The sequence below is a fragment of the Tachysurus vachellii genome, chromosome 7 (assembly GCF_030014155.1).
Source record: "Tachysurus vachellii isolate PV-2020 chromosome 7, HZAU_Pvac_v1, whole genome shotgun sequence".
Lineage (NCBI taxonomy): Eukaryota > Metazoa > Chordata > Actinopteri > Siluriformes > Bagridae > Tachysurus > Tachysurus vachellii.
In genome coordinates this window covers 21,507,478-21,528,502 of record NC_083466.1, presented here as the reverse complement: position 1 = coordinate 21,528,502, position 21,025 = coordinate 21,507,478, and the positions used below count along the sequence as shown (strand labels likewise).

Below are 21,025 nucleotides of genomic sequence, written 5' to 3'. Positions count from 1 at the left end.
AACTTTTACAAACAGTAGATAAACGCATAAAATCTATCCCTCAGACACTGATCATGGCTTTAGCTAAAAAGGTGAGAGAGCGGGAGTGCAGGAATGAGTTTGTTTATTTATAGTTTGAAAGGTGGCATTTTAGTATTTAGTGATTATCATACATATTTGTGTTTAGCAGTTCAATTCTGTATTTGTTTTATCATAACTGCAGAAGTCCGAACCTGATAGTGAATAATGTACGTCAACATTTAAGCAGTAATGTTGATATGATGGATGATTTTTCAGTGGTTTGATATTCATTGTACTCTGGAATACTTGTAGTAATAATGGAATAATGTGGGTTTAAGCTTGGATTTGAAGTGTACTGTGGGATATACTTAGGGGATAAACAGTAAAGTGTACCAGGATAATTTTGTAGATTGGGACACCGTAAAAATTATTAAATCCCTAGCTGATTTTTAAAAAAAATTGGAACAAGTTTTAGACATTCTGCAAAAAGTTTTGGACACACATTCCGCATTTTTGATTTTTTACGTGTCAATTTCTTTTTTTTCTTTTTTTTTTTTGTAAATCACTGTTTATGTGCAACAAAAATGACCATTTTATTTCTTAAAAAACTCTGATGATAACTTTGATATATTTTCATCAAAACTTGTAATACAGATATTTGTATTACAAAGCTGACAGAATTAGAAAAACACCTACTGTGTTGAACAATATAGTTAATATTAAAATAATTAATTGCATTTTTGGTCCTACATAAAATTATCTAAATCAGTTTCAACTTTAGGCAGCAGTAAATAATGTAGCTGAAATTTTTCAGGTATATTTTGCATGAGAATAGTCTACTCATTAATTGTAAGGTTTACACAATACTACTGCTGCCACTTTATTAGATAAATGTAGGCTGCAGCTCCTTCTGAGTGGTCTCCAGACCTTCTCAATAAGGTTCTCCAGCAGGCCATGAATCAAGATTCAACACTAGTGGGAGATGACATTAGGAATTAACCAGTGTGTAGATAGAAGATCAGTGCGCCTATCAAACCAATTGTGTACAGTATATGTGGAGTCCGAAATATATGAGAATCACATGATGATAATGAGAGTAAACAACAAGATTAAATAATTAATAGCAATCAGGTAACTTTTTTTTTAACCTTTTGTGATATTACATCTGTCATGAATGTACATGCACAATTGAAAATACAGATTTAAATAAAAAACATTTTTAATTACTTTCTGATTACTTCTTGTGTAACTAGATATCACCTGCAACTTATCACAAGTACAAGGGAATTATTTGTACATGTTTATGTTTAAGGGTAAAATGTTCTGTGTTACAGATTATCTCTATTGTTTTGGTAAGGTGCACAAGCTACTCCACAGAGATGCTGGAGAAGTTTGATGAGTGGAGCCAAAATGAAGCATGCAGATAAAAAAAAAAACATTTATTATGAATCTGAGCAAGTGAAAAAGGTTTAATGTGTCCTAATGTACTAAAATGATGACCAGGAAAGCATTCTTTCATTTCTCCTGGCAAAAACACTGCATACTGCCAAAACAATGGTACAGTATCCAGAGTGGAAAGACAATTTTACGTTTTAAAAAAATACATTGTGGTTTATTGTATTAAAACAATGATATTAAAACACATACATTTAGCATACACTTTATTGACGATGCATGCAATACACAGCCAAGCAGGAAGCCCAGAATATGAACGGAACATGCTAAATCAGGTAGTAATAACGGATGATGAAAATCAGTGTACAAACATCTGTTTGCTTATACATGGTATGGTTTAATAATATGTATACTGAATTGGGTATTTTAGCATTATTGTCCACTATATATTTATATTTATATATAGGGTGCCCTTGTCTTACCCTGGTTGTTGTTGTTTTAGTACCTTTGATCAAGTTAAGTGTTGTCTAATGCCTTTACAGGAATAACATGTCAGGAAGTCATATTTTAACCCTTTTTTAGAGTTATAACTGTGTAAAAAAACTGTTGTGTTAACTTAAAAAAGTTTGTTAATAATGCTTTGCAAAATGAACAGCAGGAACCAAGCTCTCTTTACCTCTTTTAATGCCATGGCCCCACCTGCTGTACCAACGTGTTATTTAAACCTTGAACGATCGTTATGAATATCATCTTCATCGTCTGTAATCAAAGCAAAGATTTGGGCCAAGAAAAAATAAGAAAATGTGACTCTTAAAAAAGAAAATAAAAGCTATCCCCGTCCCTGGGTGGGCTCGAACCACCAACCTTTCGGTTAACAGCCGAACGCGCTAACCGATTGCGCCACAGAGACAAAGCTGTTGTGGTTCCCTCAAATGTTTCAGTTGAGTTTAACCAACAACCATAGCACAATGAATGGGTCAGATGCCTCAAATCAACAAAATCTTTGATCATTTATGATGCGTGTCCTTAATATGCTGTTTCTACAGCGTTACATACACTGAACCATTTGGTCATGTGATTAACCTAACGGAAGAAACATTTTGTGAATAGAGATGCACTGTAGACATTACACCATGTGGTGGGGCTGTATTGCAAATAATACTGCAAATTAAACGTTTCAAGCCATATATAATAAAGCAAAAATAATTTTTAAGAGCTTTGAGCTGAGGAATATCTGAAACATTTGAGAAAACCATAATAGCTTCGTCTCTGTGGCGCAATCGGTTAGCGCGTTCGGCTGTTAACCGAAAGGTTGGTGGTTCGAGCCCACCCAGGGACGGGGATAGCGTCTGTTTTCTTTTTTAAGAGTCACATTTTCTTATTTTTTCTTGGCCCAAATCTTTGCTTTGATTACAGACGATGAAGATGATATTCATAACGATCGTAATAACACTGCCCATACAAGCTGTACAGTAGGCATCAGGCATGACGGGTGCATCACTTTGTCTGCCTCTCTTCTTTCTTCTTACCCTCATGCAGCCATCACTCTGGAACATGGTTAATCCGGACTCATCAGACTGTATGAACTTTGTTCATTGCTTCAGATTCCAATGTTTATGCTCACTAAAATGTAAGCCTTTTTCCTGATTAGCCTCACTGTTAAGTGGTTTTACTAAGGCTACACAGTTGTTTAATCCCAATCCAATCCAATCTCCAATCACAATCATTCAAAATAAAAAAAAATTCTGAACACACTTTTCCTCAAAATGATGTTCACTACAATCCTTCAAGGTTTAAATAACACGTTGGTACAGCAGGTGGGGCCATGGCATTAAAAGAGGTAAAGAGAGCTTGGTTCCTGCTGTTCATTTTGCAAAGCATTATTAACAAACTTTTTTAAGTTAACACAACAGTTTTTTTTACACAGTTATAACTCTAAAAAGGGTTAGAATATGACTTCCTGACATGTTATTCATGTAAAGGCATTAGACAACACTTAACTTGATCAAAGGTACTAAAACAACAACAACCAGGGTAAGACAAGGGCACCCTATATATAAATATAAATATATAGTGGACAATAATGTTAAAATACCCAATTCAGTATACATATTATTAAACCATACCATGTATTAATACACTGTTTCTACAGCGTTACAAACACTGAACCATTTGCTCATGTGATTAACCTCACGGAAGAAACATTTTGTGAATAGAGATGCAATGTGGACATTACACCATGTGGTGGGGTTGTATTGCAAATAATACTGCAAATTAAACGTTTCAAGCCATATATATAATAAAGCAAAAATAAGATTCACACACGCACAGGCTTCATTACCAAAAAAGCTAAGAGCTTTTTTTTAAGATCCATAAGCTGAGGAACATCCGGGATAAAACTGAGGACTATTCCTTTTTTAAATGCGACAGATCTTCAAAATGAGCTTTTATGTAAAGTTTGTAGCATATCACACGTATGAACACGCTGTGGTCATGTTGAAGAAAGTAAGTTAGGCATGCATTTAAAAAAGTGGAAAGTAGTGTATGATTAAAAAAAAATATATCGCCCAACGTGGGGCTCGAACCCACGACCCTGAGATTAAGAGTCTCATGCTCTACCGACTGAGCTAGCCGGGCTTGGTCGATAGGTTTGTTGGCATCATTAAAAATCATACACAAATATCATATAAGTAACTATAAAAAACTTCCATTGTGATATGGGTCTTTTGAGATGTGTTTTGTTTTGAGAGTAGTTTTTTCTTTGCCTTCAGAGTGTGCCTCAGAGGGTGTACTGTTGTCTGTAAAGAAACAATCTATATATATGGAACATGGATGATTGCCATGGATGCCATGGATGCCAAATTCGAAGTCAGTTGACCATCAACACATTATAGTTTGTCTGTCGGGTGTAATTCTGTGGTCTTTAAAAGTTCTAGGTCTAATGTAAAAAGGCTTTTATTTTGATAGCATTTAAGGATAAACCAAAAAAGTTTGCTCAAAAGTCCTCTCAATAAACATACATTTACGTTCTATACACCATATATTCTCTGTGATCTATAAACAACAAATTGAAACATTTAGAACAATAAAGAACGTAGACAAAACAGGCACTCGTCCCTGGGTGGGCTCGAACCACCAACCTTTCGGTTAACAGCCGAACGCGCTAACCGATTGCGCCACAGAGACAAGGTTGCGCCCGACATCTCAACATAACCTCAAAAAAAAACCCCAATGTAGCCTGACACTTATTAGCCAATCATAAATAGTACTATTTTATATGGGTATGATTTAACGCAACAACCAATTAAAAAAAAACTTGAGAGCCCAGGAACATGGATGATTAATAAATGAATGTTTTGCCAAATTCAAAGTCAGTTGACCATCAACACATTATAGTTTGTCTGTCGGGCGTAATTCTTTGGTCTTAAAAAGTTCTAGGTCTAACGTAAAAGGCTTTAGTTTTGATAGCATTTAAGGATAAACTAAAAAGGTTTGGTCAAAGCACCTCGCAATAAACATCCGTTCACGTTCTATACACCATATAATCTCTATGATCTATATACAATAAATTTAAACATAGACAAAACAGGCACTCGTCCCTGGGTGGGCTCGAACCACCAACCTTTCGGTTAACAGCCGAACGCGCTAACCGATTGCGCCACAGAGACAAGGTTGCACCCATCTCTTCAACAAAACCTTCTTAAGCATCTGTATGCTGTCCCATACGTAAACTATTGAACTACTGAGCTGAAAAAAATCATGATTTGTGAACTGAAAAATAGAGATTTTAATTTTCAAATATAAAAAGAAGGCAGTGAACAGATCTAAAACTATATATATGTTTGATCATTTTTACCCAAAAGCCAGCAGTGTCCAATGGAGGGTGAAAGTTACTGCACCGTGCTGTGTCTCAGGGAAGTTAAACGCAGTCAGATGTAAGTGCCTTCTTCCACAGATCCTCAGGTCCAGCATCAGTTAATTTGTGAGTTCCACTGAGCATATGCTGGTCCAAGCTGAAGCTTGGAACCTCAAGCTTCTCGAGCAGCAACACAAGTCTCTGTGGCGCAATCGGTTAGCGCGTTCGGCTGTTAACCGAAAGGTTGGTGGTTCGAGCCCACCCAGGGACGGAACTGTTTTTATACGGGTTTTTCGAGTACACCAGGGGCAAAGCTGTTTCCCTTTTGTACGTGTGCGGGGGTATTTTACTATACATCTTTTCGAACTGCAGCTCATGCTGGTTCATAGGGCAGCGAAATACACTCAGAGGAAAGTGCCAACTGCCCTAATACAAATACTTGAACTCATGACTGCTTAGCAGGATAGCTATATATGACAGAAGAGAGCGAGCATTACATGTATAGCCAGTAACTTTCTATAAGAAAAAAAGGAACGGGTGCTATCAGCTAATCGTAGATGGCAGACACATGCTAGAAAATAATTTATTATGTTGTGCCTATTATGTTATGCTGTGTCACGGGACAGTTAAACGAGTCAGATTAAGTATTAATTGCCTTCTTCCATAGATTAGAGGGTGACACGAGAGTGTATTTTCAAACCTCTCCCGTCCCATCCCAATCCCGCAAAAAAATACTGGGAAAAATCCCATCCCGTCCCAATGCCAGAAGAATGACTCCCATTCCCTCCCACTCCCGTGACCCGCGGGAATCCCGAAAAAATGTCGGCCTCTAGAAGTGAGCCCGACAGTCATTTTTTTCCCAGAGTAGTCGTTGCAGTATGAGTTTCGGGTCCGACTCCATTTTTAATCTTCGCGGCTTCTAGAGAGTGCGTGGGGAAAACGCCTTCTCTTATATTATTGGTGGTTGGCATACATTACTGCCACCAAGTGTCACGGGTGTGTGGAGCACGTCATTTATTTAAAGGGGTGGTAAAACACGTTTTTTCGAAGGCTTGATTGTGTTCGTGGGGTGCACTGTAACATGTGTTCATGCTTCGTTTTTTAAAAATGATTATTATAAAATAGCATTATTTTTCATATATGCATTATTTTTGCAGCAACACAAGTCTCTGTGGCGCAATCGGTTAGCGCGTTCGGCTGTTAACCGAAAGGTTGGTGGTTCGAGCCCACCCAGGGACGGAACTGTTTCTATTCTGGGTCTGGAATAGAAAACACCAATCTTCTAATATACAATAAAAACATTCATCTACTAACAACTGAACTTGACAGGTTGGCCAAGGAATGCATTTACATTTACAGCATTTGGCAGACGCCCTTATCCAGAGTGACATTTAAAAGTGCTTAAGTCTATAAATTAACTCTGGTTCAACTAGGTCACATACTTAAGATACCATGAAACTAAAACACTGTTCAAAGTTACTTTATACAAACAGGGAAGGAAGTACACACACATACATACACAATCTGTGATCTTTATCTTCACGACTAAGAATTTTTTCCAATCACATTTTTTTATCCGAGAAGTTGATGGTTCATGTCTATTCTTCCATGTTTTAAAAATGTGATCACTTTAGTTACTTTACAGTTTTAGCAATCATTTCAGTTATCTTCTTTGCTTGATGCAGGCGAATAATTTAAACCTTCTGAAACAAGAGTTAGGGATATGATATGCAAATGGTGTATAACTATAAAACAAGGAAACAAAAAGATAAGTCAATCATGTTACTGGTGAGATAAGAGAGTTTGACTGCAAGGAGGAAAAAAATAGTAGTGTGCAGTGCTGCTCAGTCAAAAATACACCGTGTTTTTGAATGGGTAGCAGTGGTATGCCCAAATATGACAAGGAAACAAACTTCATAAAAGCGAAATCAGAATTTTTAGAATACAATAGAATTTTACACTATACATAAGACACTGGTCACTAAATTTCTTCGCACCAGCCAAATCTTCTCTATCAGACACCAGCTACCAACCAGGGAGGGTGAAGGATAACATGTGCTTCAAAACACATGACACCAGCTACCACATCTGTTCGAAACTGCTGCTCATGTTGGTTCATAGGGCAGTAAAACACACTCAGAGTAAAGTGCCAACTGCCCTAATACACACACATGAACACACAGACACCCACACTGGGTACAACTCGGTTCAGGAATTAAGTGTTTGACACCTGTGAGTTTGACACCTGTGGCCTAAACAGATATATATATTAATACTATATATGTATTTTGTTTGCCAATCTGAACAGTTCAGAAGACCAAAAAGAGACATGGACACATAGTTAGTTTGGATACTTTTAAAAATCTGGCTTTTCACTGAAAAAGCTACATTAGTTGAATCGCGTGGTCACGCTCTCGCTCGTTTCTGCTTGTGTGCGTGCGGGTAACCTGCGTGTTTATGGTGGACAGACAAGTCCTAATGCACATGTAGCAGAGTGAATGAGAGAAATTGCTTGTCCAGTCACGTGATAAGTAAATAAATTATATAAAGGCAGGGTTCGGGTTACCTGCCTATGCGTCATTGCTGGCACCGCCCTTTCGTGGGACCCCATTCATGGTTTCCCCAGGTATGTGCGTGTGTTGGCGTGGGCAGTCTGCTATCTCAGTGTGTGTTGGCATCCAGTTTGTGAACCAGAAAAGTCCATCTAGTGAAGATGATTGCGTTTAGTGTGAGTTAAAACTGCTAATCGCTGGTACGTATAATTTCGGGTCCTGTTTACGGCAGTTTATTTATTTATTTGTAATAACCTACTGTTATATGCTCGGCAGGTTGATCTGGTTGTCCGACCACGTTCTGAGGGATGAGGGGGTTAAGTCCATGGGTATGACTGCGCTGCTGTTTTGCCTCTGAGAATACTGTCGTGGGTCGTTCTGACTCCAACCCGGCACAACAAGGCTTCACGCCGTGTACCGGTATTGTAGTCGATTAGTTTTGTTATTTTGTTGATTTATATTGTATATTTAACTCAAATTGAGCGGAATTATTATTGTTTTGGTTTTGTAATATTCGTTTTTTTTGTATTTAATTCTTTTGTTGTGTTTAATTTACTTTTGATATACTTGTGCTGGGCGGGTTGTCTTTGGAGGGGAAGGAAGTGATTGATGTACCTATCCAGGGTGACTTTTACATTGGGTGCTGTGGTTGATGTGAACCTTTTCACACTTTCACACGTGAGTGGTGTGGCTTGACACTGTGCTGTAGCTGGGTTGGGTATTTTCTTCTTCTCCCTGAGGGGCCTAGTCATTACAAGAATTTTTTTTTTTTTTTTTGTTTTTGTATAAGTGACGGAAGATTTTATATTCATTTTGAAAATCTTAATCTTGCACAACTGTCATAATAAAGCTTCATTTTGTTATTCTCTTGCCCTTGTCTCCTGCTCAGTCTTATTGGGTAACGAACCTGTGTCCTTGTGGGGCTGTTCCCCTTATAAGGGGTGGCGTAGTCGAATTTGGTGCCCTTACGGGCCTTTTTGCAGTGTTGTGTAAACTTTTATCAGTGTACACACGCGCATTTCTTTTTCTTTCCCCCGACCGCTCTGCTACACACACAATATATCCTCAAAACTCTACATTGGTCTGAGCAGACACTAAGCCTTGTGTGGCCTTAACAGAGGCTGAACTGTGGTGCACTGAAAAACAAGCACTGTCTGTCACTACTGTCTGTAGTTCTGAAATATATCATGGGTAATGTTCAAAACTCCACTGATACATAAACACACAATACATATCTTCATTAAAATGGAACAGCATACAGGGTTCAATTTCTACCAGTGTCTAATTACATAAAATGCACCATTACTTACAGAGCTTGTTTACAGTATGTCTACACTGTATGTTTGCGTGCGTCTGTGCGTGCATGTTCCATAAAAGACCAGAAATGGTCCATGTGGGGATTTCCTTAATCCCAGGTGTTTATGGCAGCTTGAGCAACAGGTTTTAACCTGTACATCAATATTCCCTGTTAAAAACTCCCCATATTTACATTTTCAGGTCAGAGAGAAAAAATCCCCAGCATTCCCTAGAAGTCCAACAATGGCACATATGGGGATTTTTTTCTTAGTCACACAAGTGATCTTTCAGTTCAATTCAAGTTTATTTCTATAGCTCTTTTTACAATTGACAATGCCTCGGGATTGGTAGAAAGAGATAAGCAGTGGAAAGGGATTATTGTAGCTGCTGTTCATAATTATATACATATGGAAGTAAAAACTCTTCAAAAAAGCCAAAATGTAAAATTTGTACAGAAAACAGAAGGAAATGTTTGGCAAGGTTCCAGTGCTTTGTAAAAGAAAAATCATTGGCTTCTGTGAAAGGAAACAAACAGAAAGTAAAAGTGCAGAACATAAAAACAAGCCAGCAAAGAATTTTATCATCAGTGTGAGGTTTCAACCTGCAAATAACTGCACACAAGAACTGACAGTAACCAGCATGGGAGGATTTATTAGTTATTTCTTTTGGGAGGTAAGTTCTTAAAATTCAGAGAAAGGATACAATTATACTTTACTATAAGTCAGTGGCGTGCACAGACCTGCAGTGGGGCAGGGGCGGAAGGACAAAAAAGGACACTAAAAAAAAAGAAAATATTACTTCAATAAACATAACCAAATGTATTTTTGTACAGATTTTAAGTTATTTATGAAATTACCTGTATTTAAATCAGTATCCATCTATCTGCTGTCTTTTTAAAAGTATAATTTATAAATTAGTTTAGTTTTGTTGATATTGAAAACTTTATTTGTATTACATGGATGAAGCATTAGCTATCATTAAATCAAAGATATAAATGTGTTTTACGTTAGAGTTGGACGTGGAATTAGATTTAATTTCACTAAATGCATTTCCTCGAGCTAATGACATGAGCACATTCTAAATTATGCTAGTGCCTATTAATGGCCTTGGATAAAAAAAAGACATGTCAATGTCAGAAACATGGCAGCAATCGAGTAATACTGTGGGTGCATTGGCAATGAAAAAATGTTCACAAAACTACTTGTCGTTAGTATTCATTGTCCTATTGGTTAGGCTAAAAGAAAAGCACAATGTGTTTCCTCATAGAGATCATTTCTTGCCAAGGTGCGATCTGAATGCTTGCCACAAAAGATAACTAGAGGTAATTTCAAAATTTTAAAGGAATCATATGAGTCCACTCTACATAGTGTTATTTTAATACTATAAAAACTATTTTAAAGGGCAAATAGAAAACCGAAAGACATTTTTGGTATGGTTCCATTCAGAAAGTTCAGAAACAGAAAGTAAAAGTGCAGAGTATAAAAACAAGCCAGCAAGTAACTAGAGGACTGACAGTAACCAGCACTGGAGAATTTGTGTGTGCAAAACCATATGATAAATTTTAGATCAAATTGAGAACAAATGCTTGTCATGGATCTATTCCTTTGTAAAATATATAAATTTTTTATTTATTTATAAATTCTAAAACCTTCAGTTTATTTCCGATTTCAAATAACAAAAATCTATGTGATTTCCTTGAAGAATGACTAAATGAACATCTTTGTAAAACAACTTGTGGGTAAATGTGGGTCTTACAGTTCAGCAACTTGTTTAGAATTTTTTTTATTAAATATTAACAATGTTTAATATTTATTAATAATATTTAATATTTTATGAATACATTTATTAACACATTTCAAAATGCTTTTAATTAATAGAAAAAGATATCAAAATCAACTAATGAAATTACCATAACAATTTAAAATTCTCAAGAATTAAACACTTCAACAAATGTAATAAGGTGACACAGTGGTGAAGTATTGCTACTTCACAGCCTCAAGGTTCCTGTTGCAATCATAAGCTTGGGTTATTCTCATGTTCTCCCCATGTCAGGTATCTCAGCATGCGAGTATGTGCACTGGGAATGAAAAAATGTTCACATGGGTAAATATTTTTATTGGTCAGTCTAAAAATTTGTGAATGATTTGCAGAGGTACCCCACAGAGGCAACAGATGTGCAGCAGACCGAGGACTCAAGCCAAGCAAGCTCATCTCCGATTTCAGAAAAGGAGAAAAGTGATATTCTATACATTCCACAATGTACTATTTCAGAAACTCCCAGGGACACAGCAGGGACTAAGAGCATCTCCAGTGCAAGTGGTTCATTTGATCACACTGAGGATGTGGATAAGATCTACATCTATGTCATTTCTGCTGGGAAACAAGCAGAAATCTCAATATTCCCCTTAGAGAATATCTCTTGTTTGCTTCAGAAAGCATGCAGCCAACTGAACAAGAAACCAGAGAACATGAGTCTTATTTTTCAAGGTAAATTATAAAATTCTAACCATAATATCAGCTATATTCAAGAATGTAGCTATATTTAGATGAATATGTATGAATATTTGAATTTGAAAGCTCTCTTGTAGAAAAATTATAGTTTAAAATGAGTAAAAACATTTTACTACTATAGTTTTTCCAGTAGTAATGATCTAGTACAATAACATTTATTGTCCAATGCATCATGTATTTTGTTTGCTATTTGCACAAAAAGAGCAAAATTGTGTTCTCTGGCCTTAACTTTAGCTAGCCAATAGTAAATAAATAACTGCTATAGTCTGGACTTTGAATACAGACTTAAATTTTCCATAAGGCAGGAGTGCGAAGACATATGAAATACCCAGTGTACACATAATCTCAACTGAAAATAATTTCATTAAGAATTTCATTAAAGTAATTCTATGGACCAGAGTTTTGTACGCATTACAGCTATAATTCAGGAATCAATAAATATTTAAATACTTGTATCCAGTTATTGCATTTTTTATGTGATTCTTATGCATTTATTAGTTGAAGTAGCATGGTCATTAATATTTGTTTTGTTAAATTTTTTTGGTTTCAGGAGAGCCATTGGATCCGACCAAGAGAATGAGCGATTACCCCAATCTGCGAAGTGGAAAAAAAGTGAACCTCATTCGTGCTTCCTGAAAGATGCTTATTTTTTAATTTCTGCATTTTATAAAAATATATATACTATAAAATAACAATTAGTGTCATGTATTTTCAGTTAACCTTTTAATGACATATTTACCTTTTAGCCTTTTTTGATGTATGCAAGTTAAAATAGGGCCTTTACATTTTCAGATTTTATGTTGGGCTACATATTATTGTAAAAGTTGTGAAAATTGTGAAAGCAACCGATGTTGCTTGAATGTTGTATTAAAACAATTGCTTTAATACATGTTATAAGAAAAAGGGCTCTGTGACTGTGCAGAGTTCTGTGAACTAAAATGTTTAGCATGGATGTTTAGCATGGTCTGACCTTGTCAGGAAACTTACTATTAACTTACATTGACTATTAAATGTGTGCCTATACGAACCTTTTAAAATTACTATCTTGAGGTGAATAAAAGTTTTGCTTATGCTAACACTACAAAATTATAGAAAGAAAGAAAAATTTCAAAAGGAACAGACTGAAACCACATTTCAGTAGTTTAAATTGAAATCACTAAAATGTTAACAAGATATAACTGCATTTATTAGCCTGCCATATGCACCTTTTTTAATCATCATTTTGATTGTGATTTAATTTTAATTCTCTACTTAATGGAAACACTAGTTAAAGCATATTGTTCTTTATGATTGGTGAGAATCTGTTGCATCGGTCATTCTCTCATTTCTTAGATCCTTATTTCTGTTCAAAGGAGATTATCCAGGTTACATTTGTTCTTTTGTTTGTATCATGCTAATATTGCAAACTGCTTGGTATATTACAATGCATGTCCATGTTGTCTGAAAGACTGTATATGTTAGCACTCAAGAATAAATAACACTAAATAACATCTCTGTAATCCCCTTCTCCTGACACCCTCCAATGAGGAAGGAAAAAGATTTTCAACACTCATACATTTTGCATATAGCTTGTATATTTTTGTTTATGATTTTAATAATACTTATCCAAATATTTGATTCACCAAACAAATTCAAGCATACAATGTTCAAAGTTTAATTTTTACCTTTATGTCCTAGCCTGGGAATGTTTTTTAGACTACAAAGCACTTAATGAGTGTGTCTTCTACAGTAAGTGCTGCAAATGCAATCAGGTGAGTTGCATTTAGTGCACTGTAAGATATCTTAAAATGGTTCAACTTAGGAATGAAAGTTCATTCTCATTTGACAATAAGCTTTGTTTCAGCTCTGTGAAGCTTTGGAGTAAACCTCTCTTTACTTTAAATCAAAATGTAAAATTTATTTTAACAAATGATGTCAGTAAGAAGAAACTTTAAAAATGTACAGGTTAGGTCTGGCAGCACTCCAATATAGTTCATATGATCATAGGTGTGCAATGATCATATGAACCCTCACCCCACGTTTACTGTAATGTCAGCCACAAGGACTTCCCCTTTTGTGTCCCTATAGCTTCAGTCCTCAGGCTCATAGTGTGAGCCACACTGCAAGTTAATTGAGAATGAAGATGAGTATGAAACAACTTTGGTTTTCACTTTTGAAACTAATTTTTATGATTGTCAATTTCATTGATAAAAGTGATATCAGCAGAAAATACAATGTGCATGAGACATGTGAGCCTCAAATATAGCACACCCCTAGTTTGTCCCCAAAGGAAATTCTTACAGAAACGCCAATTGCAATCACAAACACATGACCAGACAACTCTAGACTCATAGCTGGAACAACTAGGCAGAGGTGGGTAGAGTAGCCAAAAATTGTACTCAAGTAAAAGTACTGTTAATTTAAATAATACTGTTAAATACTGTACAAATAATTTTACAAATAATTACTCGAATGAGAGCAAAAAAGTACTTGGTGAAAAAACTACTCAAGTACTGAGTAACTGTTGAGTAACTTCTGATTTATTTTTTAACACAAGAAAACAATCAGACAGACAAAAATACAAAATAATCTTTAGGCAAATTATGGCTCATCCAATCAATAAAATAAATTTAAATTAATTAATTACAAAATAGCTTAAATTAAAATAATTCAGTAAATTCAAGTACTTAATACATCAAATAAATAAAATAATAATAAATAAAAAATAAATACGCACAAGTACTGTAACACAAATTTCCAAACCTTTATACTTTTTTACCAGGCAGAACTAGGACGAGGCAGCCCATAAATTCTCATAAACTGTGTGTGTGTCTCCAGTGACAGAACAACAGAAGGAAACACACACACACACACATTTCATTTCTTTTGTGTTGTGATTGTTGCACATTTGATGCCTTGATGAAAGGGCAATAATAATGAAATACATCTCTACTCCTTTAATTAATCTCAGGAAGCCTCTAGTACTTTCCTTAGTTTCAGGTAAGCTAAAGCTTCTGGTTGCAAAGCTGTTTTTGTTTCTCAAAATATCTTCCTTCATGTTCATCAGAACAAAGAAATTTATACAGGTTTGTAACAACATGAGAGTGAGTAAATGATGACAGAATTTTCATTTTGAGTGAACTATCCCTTTAAATATGTGTGTTCGGCGCTGCAAGAAACGACACGTCTGATGTCATCTGTTTGTCGGCTCTTGCGGCGCTGAGTAAAGTTGTTGTAAGTTGCTAGATAAACATGTTTCCTCAAGTTAGATGTTGAGTTTTTGAATGCTGAAATGTCCGTTTGCTTTGGCAGACACAAGACACCTCATAATGTAGCTGCTCTCTCGCACTTTTACTAAGGTAAACATGCTTTCAATATAAGGCCAGGGGTGCGGGTTTTCCTCCTCATTTGTGTCTGCATTGCCGACGGTTGATTCTGACATGTTTGTGTTGCTAACTAACGCGTCCCGCCGCTGAGATTGAGTATGGTAACGTGACGAGACTGCACAACTACGTTTGATTGGTGAAACAGTCACGTGGTAGAGCCTTAGCGGAAGTTTCTCTCTCTGTCAAAATAAAACATTAAAATTGATGCGTAGAATACCAAAGAGGTAAAAAGAAAAGTAACGAGCTCATTGTAGCCTAATGTAGCGGAGTAAGAGTACAGTTTCTTCTTCACAAATCTACTCAAGTAAAAGTAATAAGTATAGTGATTTAAAACTACTCTTAGAAGTATAATTTTTTCAAAAACTTACTCAAGTAAATGTAACGGAGTAAATGTAACTCGTTACTACCCACCTCTGCAACTAGGCTATGTCAAACTACATGATGGGAATAACGTGTACGTTAGTCCCTGTATCACCAGGTGAAAACAGCCAGTTGATCTCACAAAGAACCTGTAAAGCCTGAGAACCAAGCCAGTTGACTGGGTCTATGTAAAGGTTCACAAAAAACGTGAGCTGAGCCAAGGGTTCAAGGACCATACAGAGAAATTTCGTATTTTCCGTGGAAATTACATTTGTGATATTCTGAGCAACAGTATTATTTTGTTAATTAAAGCTAAATACTTATAGCAACCTTCTATTACAATAATAACCGTGAGAATATCAAATGTGCTGTACACTTTAGGCTTTGGGCTACGTCTAGCTCTGGTCCTGCTTACTAAGGTCCTGATGTACATGATCCTCTTTCTGTTCCTTCTTAGCTTCTCAAATCTGCCAGTGCTCACTCAGCTACACCATCCCAAGTGCAAGAGCACATAGCCAGACTACTTTATATAAGCGTTTCAGGAGACAGAGCTAAGGATTCAAAGAGGCACACAGACAGACGTTATGTTTGTTTGGCAAAGGGTACGAGTATAAGTAGATTACCCATTCAACAGTTACTGCATAAAATGTTCAGTCTAATTTTCAGGTTACCACATCCTCCAAACTGGTCTGCAGCTTGCTCTACTCCTGCTAAGTACAGTAGCCAGAATCCACTGATAGCAGTGCCAGAACAGCCACCCATGCCTGCAGGAGCCTGCTGACTTTGCCTGGCACCATGGAGTCCAGTCATGGGCAGTGCCCTGCACAAACAATACATTTTGCAGTACACACACAAATACTACACAAAATAAATCTGTGCAGTCAAGAAGTGTGAACCATTTAACTCCTACCATTTTTGTTGAGTCAACTCATTAAATCACACTCATCTGTGTATGATATGTAAGATAAAAGAAATGTTAAATGACATAATACTCAATGTTATTATTAACTAAAATATTTTGCATCATGTTCATAGATTTTATCTTACATGTATATCACGATCAAGAAGTACAGTCTCTGGAAAGTCACTGCAATATTTGTAAGCTTTTTATATGATTGATATTGCCAGTCCACTGTTTCCCACATATATAAAAACATGGCCTCACATTCCACAGGTAGTAGGGCATCCACACTAGGAGCCTGTGTGTGAAGAAATAACATGTGTGAAGAAAAAAAACATTTCAAATTTCATTTTAATGATGAACTCTTGTTTAAAAAGAGAACATTTAAAATGTTCAGCAATATACATACATCCATTTATGCCAAGAAGGTGCTGAGGTGAGAGGAGACCTCAGAGTCTAAATAAGAAGATCTCACAAAAAATGGCTATCAAGGTGTCAGTGTCTTAGGTTAAAGAGTGTTTGCTGTACAACAGCAAACGTTGTATTTGTATGACAGATAGTATTTTCAGTTCAGAGTGAAAATCCCCAACTTTCACTAGAAGACCAGTAATGGTCGATATGGGGATTTCACTTTGTACTCCCCTCACTCAGTGAAAAGAAACAGAAAGTAAAAGTGCAGAGGATAAAAGGTACCAGCAAAGAATTCTATCATCAGTGTGTGATTGCAACTTGCAAGTAACTAGGCACAAAGATTGAAAGTAACCAGCATGGAAGGACATAGGAATGATTTCTTCAGAGAGGTAAGTTATTTAAATTCAGAGAAAGGATAAATTAATTCTTTACTGTTAGTAAATATATATATTCCAACAGTCTGAGTTAGTCTTAGTTTCTAATTTGATACAGCAATTTTCATTGCAAATTATATTATTGCCAACATCCAGAGTGAAAAGTAGAATTTTTGAAATACATGCAGGAAATTCAGACTTTCTTAGTAATTTGTATGTCCACTTTTTGCTTTAATGACTGTGTGCATTTAAAGTGGCATGGACTCCACATAACCAGCTGATCCATTTTAGATCAAACATAAACATTTGAAGAAAAATACTGCAGAATCTTTGCTTTCCTGGTTTTAAATATTTACAAATTGTGATGTGATTTCATTTCTACAAGAGGAGTGACTAAATGTTTAATTAGTTTTTATATTTTATGAACACATTTATTAACATATTTTAAGATGCTTTTGAGGTATGTTGATATTTGAGATTTTAAATTGAAAAAGATATATAACAGAATTAACTAAACAAAGTACCTAATCAATCTTAAATACTCAAGAATTAAGCACAGCAACAATTGTAATAAGTTGACACAGTTGAGCAGTGGGTAGTAATGCTATCTCACAGCTTTATGGGAATGGGAAAATGTTCACAAACCTATTTGTCTTGTACATGTAGGTAAGTATTGTCCTATTGGTCAGTCTAAAAATTAGACATGTAAATGATTTGCAGAGTTACCCCATGGAGGTGAGAGATGTGCAGCAGACTGAGGACTCAAGCCCTGTGGCAAGCTCATTTCCAAATTCAGAAAAGAAGAAAAGTGATCTTTCATACATTCCACATGAAAGTAAGCTTTTAGCACTACTGTATTATAACCAAAATTAATTTAATCTGGAGTTTGTCACAAGTGATGGTGAGAATAATTACAATGTACTATTTCAGAAACCCCAGGGGACACATCCAGCATTGAAAGCGTCATCCAAACAACTGGTTCAACTGAACACACTGAGGATGTGGATAAAATCAGCATCTATGTCAATTCTGCTGGGAAAAAAACTATTGAAATCTCAATATTCCCCTTAGAGAAAATCTCTTATTTGCTTCAGGAAGCATGCAGCCAACTAAACAAGAAACCAGAGAATATGAGTCTTATTTTTCAAGGTAAATTATAAAATTCTAACTAAAATGTCAGCTATATTTATGAATGTATACACTGTGTAAATAATATGACATTAAATTAATAGCATTAATAAAATGTAAATTAGTTATTGCCTAAGGTGACTCAGTAATTTGCAAAGTACAATCTGTTCCAGCACTATGATTAAAATCTTAGCTAAGCAAAATCTCCTCCTATCCATTTTTGCAATAATTTTTCAGTTAAAAAAATTAAATAACAAACCCATGATTGAACACACATAGTTACATTCCTTGAAAATACAGGCAGTTAAAAAAAAAGAAAGATTACTAACAGACAGACAGACAGATAGATAGATATATTCTCTTGTAGATAAATCTCTCTTGTAAATCATAGTTTACTAATTTACTCATTAAAACTACAGTTTGTCACAGTAGTAATGGCCAAATAAAATAAAAAATTTTATCCAGAGCATGGTCATCATGAATTTTGTTCACTTTTTGCACATTTTCTCTGCATTTTCATCTTTCTTGTGTTCTCTGGCCTTCAGTAGTAAATAAATAACTGCTATAGTTTGGACTTTGTATCCAGACCTAAATTTTCCATAAGGCAGGAGTGTAAGGGCATATAAAATATACAGTGTACATTCACATAATCTCAATTTGTATGCATTGCAGCTATAATTCAGGAATCAAGAAATATTTAAATACTTAAATCAAATTACTGCATTTCTTTATGTGATTCTTATGCATTCATTAATTTAAGTAGCATGGTCATTAATATTTGTTTTGTGCTTTCAGGAGAGCCATTGGATCTGACAAACAAAGTGAGCCATTACCCAAATCTGCGAAGGGGAAAAAAAGTGAACCTCATTCGGACTTCCTAAAATTTGCTTCGTTTTTCCATTTCAGTGTAATATATTAATATATATTTCAGTATATTACAAAATAACAATTAGTGTCATATATTTTGACTTAACCTTAGAATAACTTGTGTGCAAGTTAAAATACGGCCTTTAAAATCTCACATTTTATGTTGGGCCATATTTGTTTTACTGTGTTACATTAATATCTAATGTAAGTCAAAAGCCATTACTTTAATACATGCTATAAGAAAAAGGGGTCTGTAAACTGTGAACGTTGACACTACAAAACAAAACAAAGAGAAAATGTCAAAGGAAAGGGCTCAAACCACATTTAAGTACTTTTACTTTAAAACAGTATTTATAAATTTCAACTATTTCAAAAATTTCAACTCAATATAACTGTATATACTAGCCTGCCACATGCAACTATTTTTATTTAAATATCAAGGACTCAAAATGGAAACAGCAGTTAAAGCATATGATTCTCTTGACTATCACTATCTCTTGACTGACACTATGATAAGTGACTATCTGTTGCACTATAGGTCATTCTCTTGGGAGGTCTTATCCAGTTGACTTTTTTTTTTTTGATGTAGCAAATGTGTCATGCAAATGTAGCTTTGTAGTGTGTATTAGCTTTTTTTTTCTTGTGGAGTTTTGTAACAAGGAAGTGTTATTAGGTTTAATAATTAACTTTACCATTTTGTGTATTAGGATGTATGTTCATGTTGCCTGTCAGACTGGGTTGATGCTTGTGTATGTTTGTACTCAGGAATAAAAAACACTATAACTCTAACTGGTCTCCTGACTCACAAACTTTGCCAGTGAAATTCTCTTTCCTTTCAAACAAAAAGTAAAATTATTTTTAACAAATTACCACATCAGCAAGAAGGATTGGGTCAGTATTGATAAACGTCCAGCAATTGAATTCAAGGCATGCAATATTAAGTGAGAGCAATAAAATAAAAGATGATAATACAGTTGCAAGTAAATCCACCAATCATATAACAAATTTTGATTTAAATCAAAAGAGATCTGACAGCACTCTGATATAGTTCAAATAATTATATTTGTCCAAGAGCAAGAGCATGCCCTGGAAATTAAAACACAATACAGTAGGGCTAGCCAGACATAAGAGGAGCACAACCTCCATGCCTGGACGTTTAGACCAAAGTTCCCAACCCTTACCCCATGTTCACTGTATTTGTTGTCTGTCAGCCACCACAACTTCCCATTTGTGTTCTTCCAGCTTTATCCCTCCAGTCTCAAATCCCATGTGCCAACTCTCTCATGTGCTTACACTAGAATAGTGGAGTCCAAGTTTTATAAAAATGTGGTCTGATCAATTTGCTGCCCAAACACTGAGACAAACAAAAGATCAGTGGCTGAAGCAAATAAAGAAGAAATAGATTGTTACATATAGTTTTTAGTCTCATATAGTTACACTGTGTAAAACATTATGAAATTGTCATATGTGTTTTATATGATGTGCAATTTGAATAAGTTCACATATTGGCATCATCGAGGAACACAATAATTACATTTGTGATATTCTGAGCAACAGCATTATTTTATTAATTAAAACAAACTTCTTATAAGTCGAGAATATTTTGGACAGTATGGTAGCCAGACCATTACTGTCTTGCAAGCCCGGCTAGCTCAGTCGGTAGAGCATGAGACTCTTAATCTCAGGGTCGTGGGTTCGAGCCCCACGTTGGGCGGCTTTCTGCTTTTCACTATCTTTCTCATTGTGTGCTTAAAAAAAAGATAATTCTCTGACACGATCCCAAGATCGATATTATATAATAAACACCCAAAAGCTAGTTCAACCTCACTATGTGTGGTTTAAGCTGTCATGTATTGTAAGACAGCCCCATCACATGGTGAAAATGTACTTAATGTCCTCATAACCTAACAATTTTTCTCCAGTGGACAAGCATGTGCTGTTGTTTCCCTGATATGGTCGGCACCCATTTTATGTACCTTGGCACTAAATCCTGAATTTGCTGTTTTGTG

General features: G+C 35.5%; 1 long non-coding RNA gene and 8 other non-coding genes across 9 annotated transcripts; 5 read left to right on the top strand and 4 right to left on the bottom strand.

Annotated features, from left to right (window-relative positions):
• Positions 1 to 2,231: 2,231 nt before the first annotated feature.
• On the bottom strand, positions 2,232 to 2,305 carry trnan-guu (transfer RNA asparagine (anticodon GUU)). Its single transcript has one exon. It is a non-coding gene; the product is annotated as a tRNA-Asn (tRNA).
• A 355-nt stretch (positions 2,306 to 2,660) lies between these two features.
• On the top strand, positions 2,661 to 2,734 carry trnan-guu (transfer RNA asparagine (anticodon GUU)). The gene has a single exon. It is a non-coding gene; the product is annotated as a tRNA-Asn (tRNA).
• A 1,225-nt stretch (positions 2,735 to 3,959) lies between these two features.
• Positions 3,960 to 4,032, bottom strand: trnak-cuu (transfer RNA lysine (anticodon CUU)). Its single transcript has one exon. It is a non-coding gene; the product is annotated as a tRNA-Lys (tRNA).
• Positions 4,033 to 4,507: 475 nt separating this feature from the next.
• Positions 4,508 to 4,581, bottom strand: trnan-guu (transfer RNA asparagine (anticodon GUU)). The gene has a single exon. It is a non-coding gene; the product is annotated as a tRNA-Asn (tRNA).
• A 408-nt stretch (positions 4,582 to 4,989) lies between these two features.
• On the bottom strand, positions 4,990 to 5,063 carry trnan-guu (transfer RNA asparagine (anticodon GUU)). The gene has a single exon. It is a non-coding gene; the product is annotated as a tRNA-Asn (tRNA).
• A 385-nt stretch (positions 5,064 to 5,448) lies between these two features.
• On the top strand, positions 5,449 to 5,522 carry trnan-guu (transfer RNA asparagine (anticodon GUU)). Its single transcript has one exon. It is a non-coding gene; the product is annotated as a tRNA-Asn (tRNA).
• An 894-nt stretch (positions 5,523 to 6,416) lies between these two features.
• trnan-guu (transfer RNA asparagine (anticodon GUU)) lies at positions 6,417 to 6,490 on the top strand. The gene has a single exon. It is a non-coding gene; the product is annotated as a tRNA-Asn (tRNA).
• Positions 6,491 to 7,866: 1,376 nt separating this feature from the next.
• LOC132847999 (uncharacterized) lies at positions 7,867 to 8,666 on the top strand. Its single transcript, XR_009648693.1, has 2 exons — positions 7,867 to 8,003; positions 8,080 to 8,666. It is a non-coding gene; the product is annotated as an uncharacterized LOC132847999 (long non-coding RNA).
• Positions 8,667 to 20,657: 11,991 nt separating this feature from the next.
• On the top strand, positions 20,658 to 20,730 carry trnak-cuu (transfer RNA lysine (anticodon CUU)). Its single transcript has one exon. It is a non-coding gene; the product is annotated as a tRNA-Lys (tRNA).
• The last annotated feature ends 295 nt before the right edge of the window (positions 20,731 to 21,025 follow it).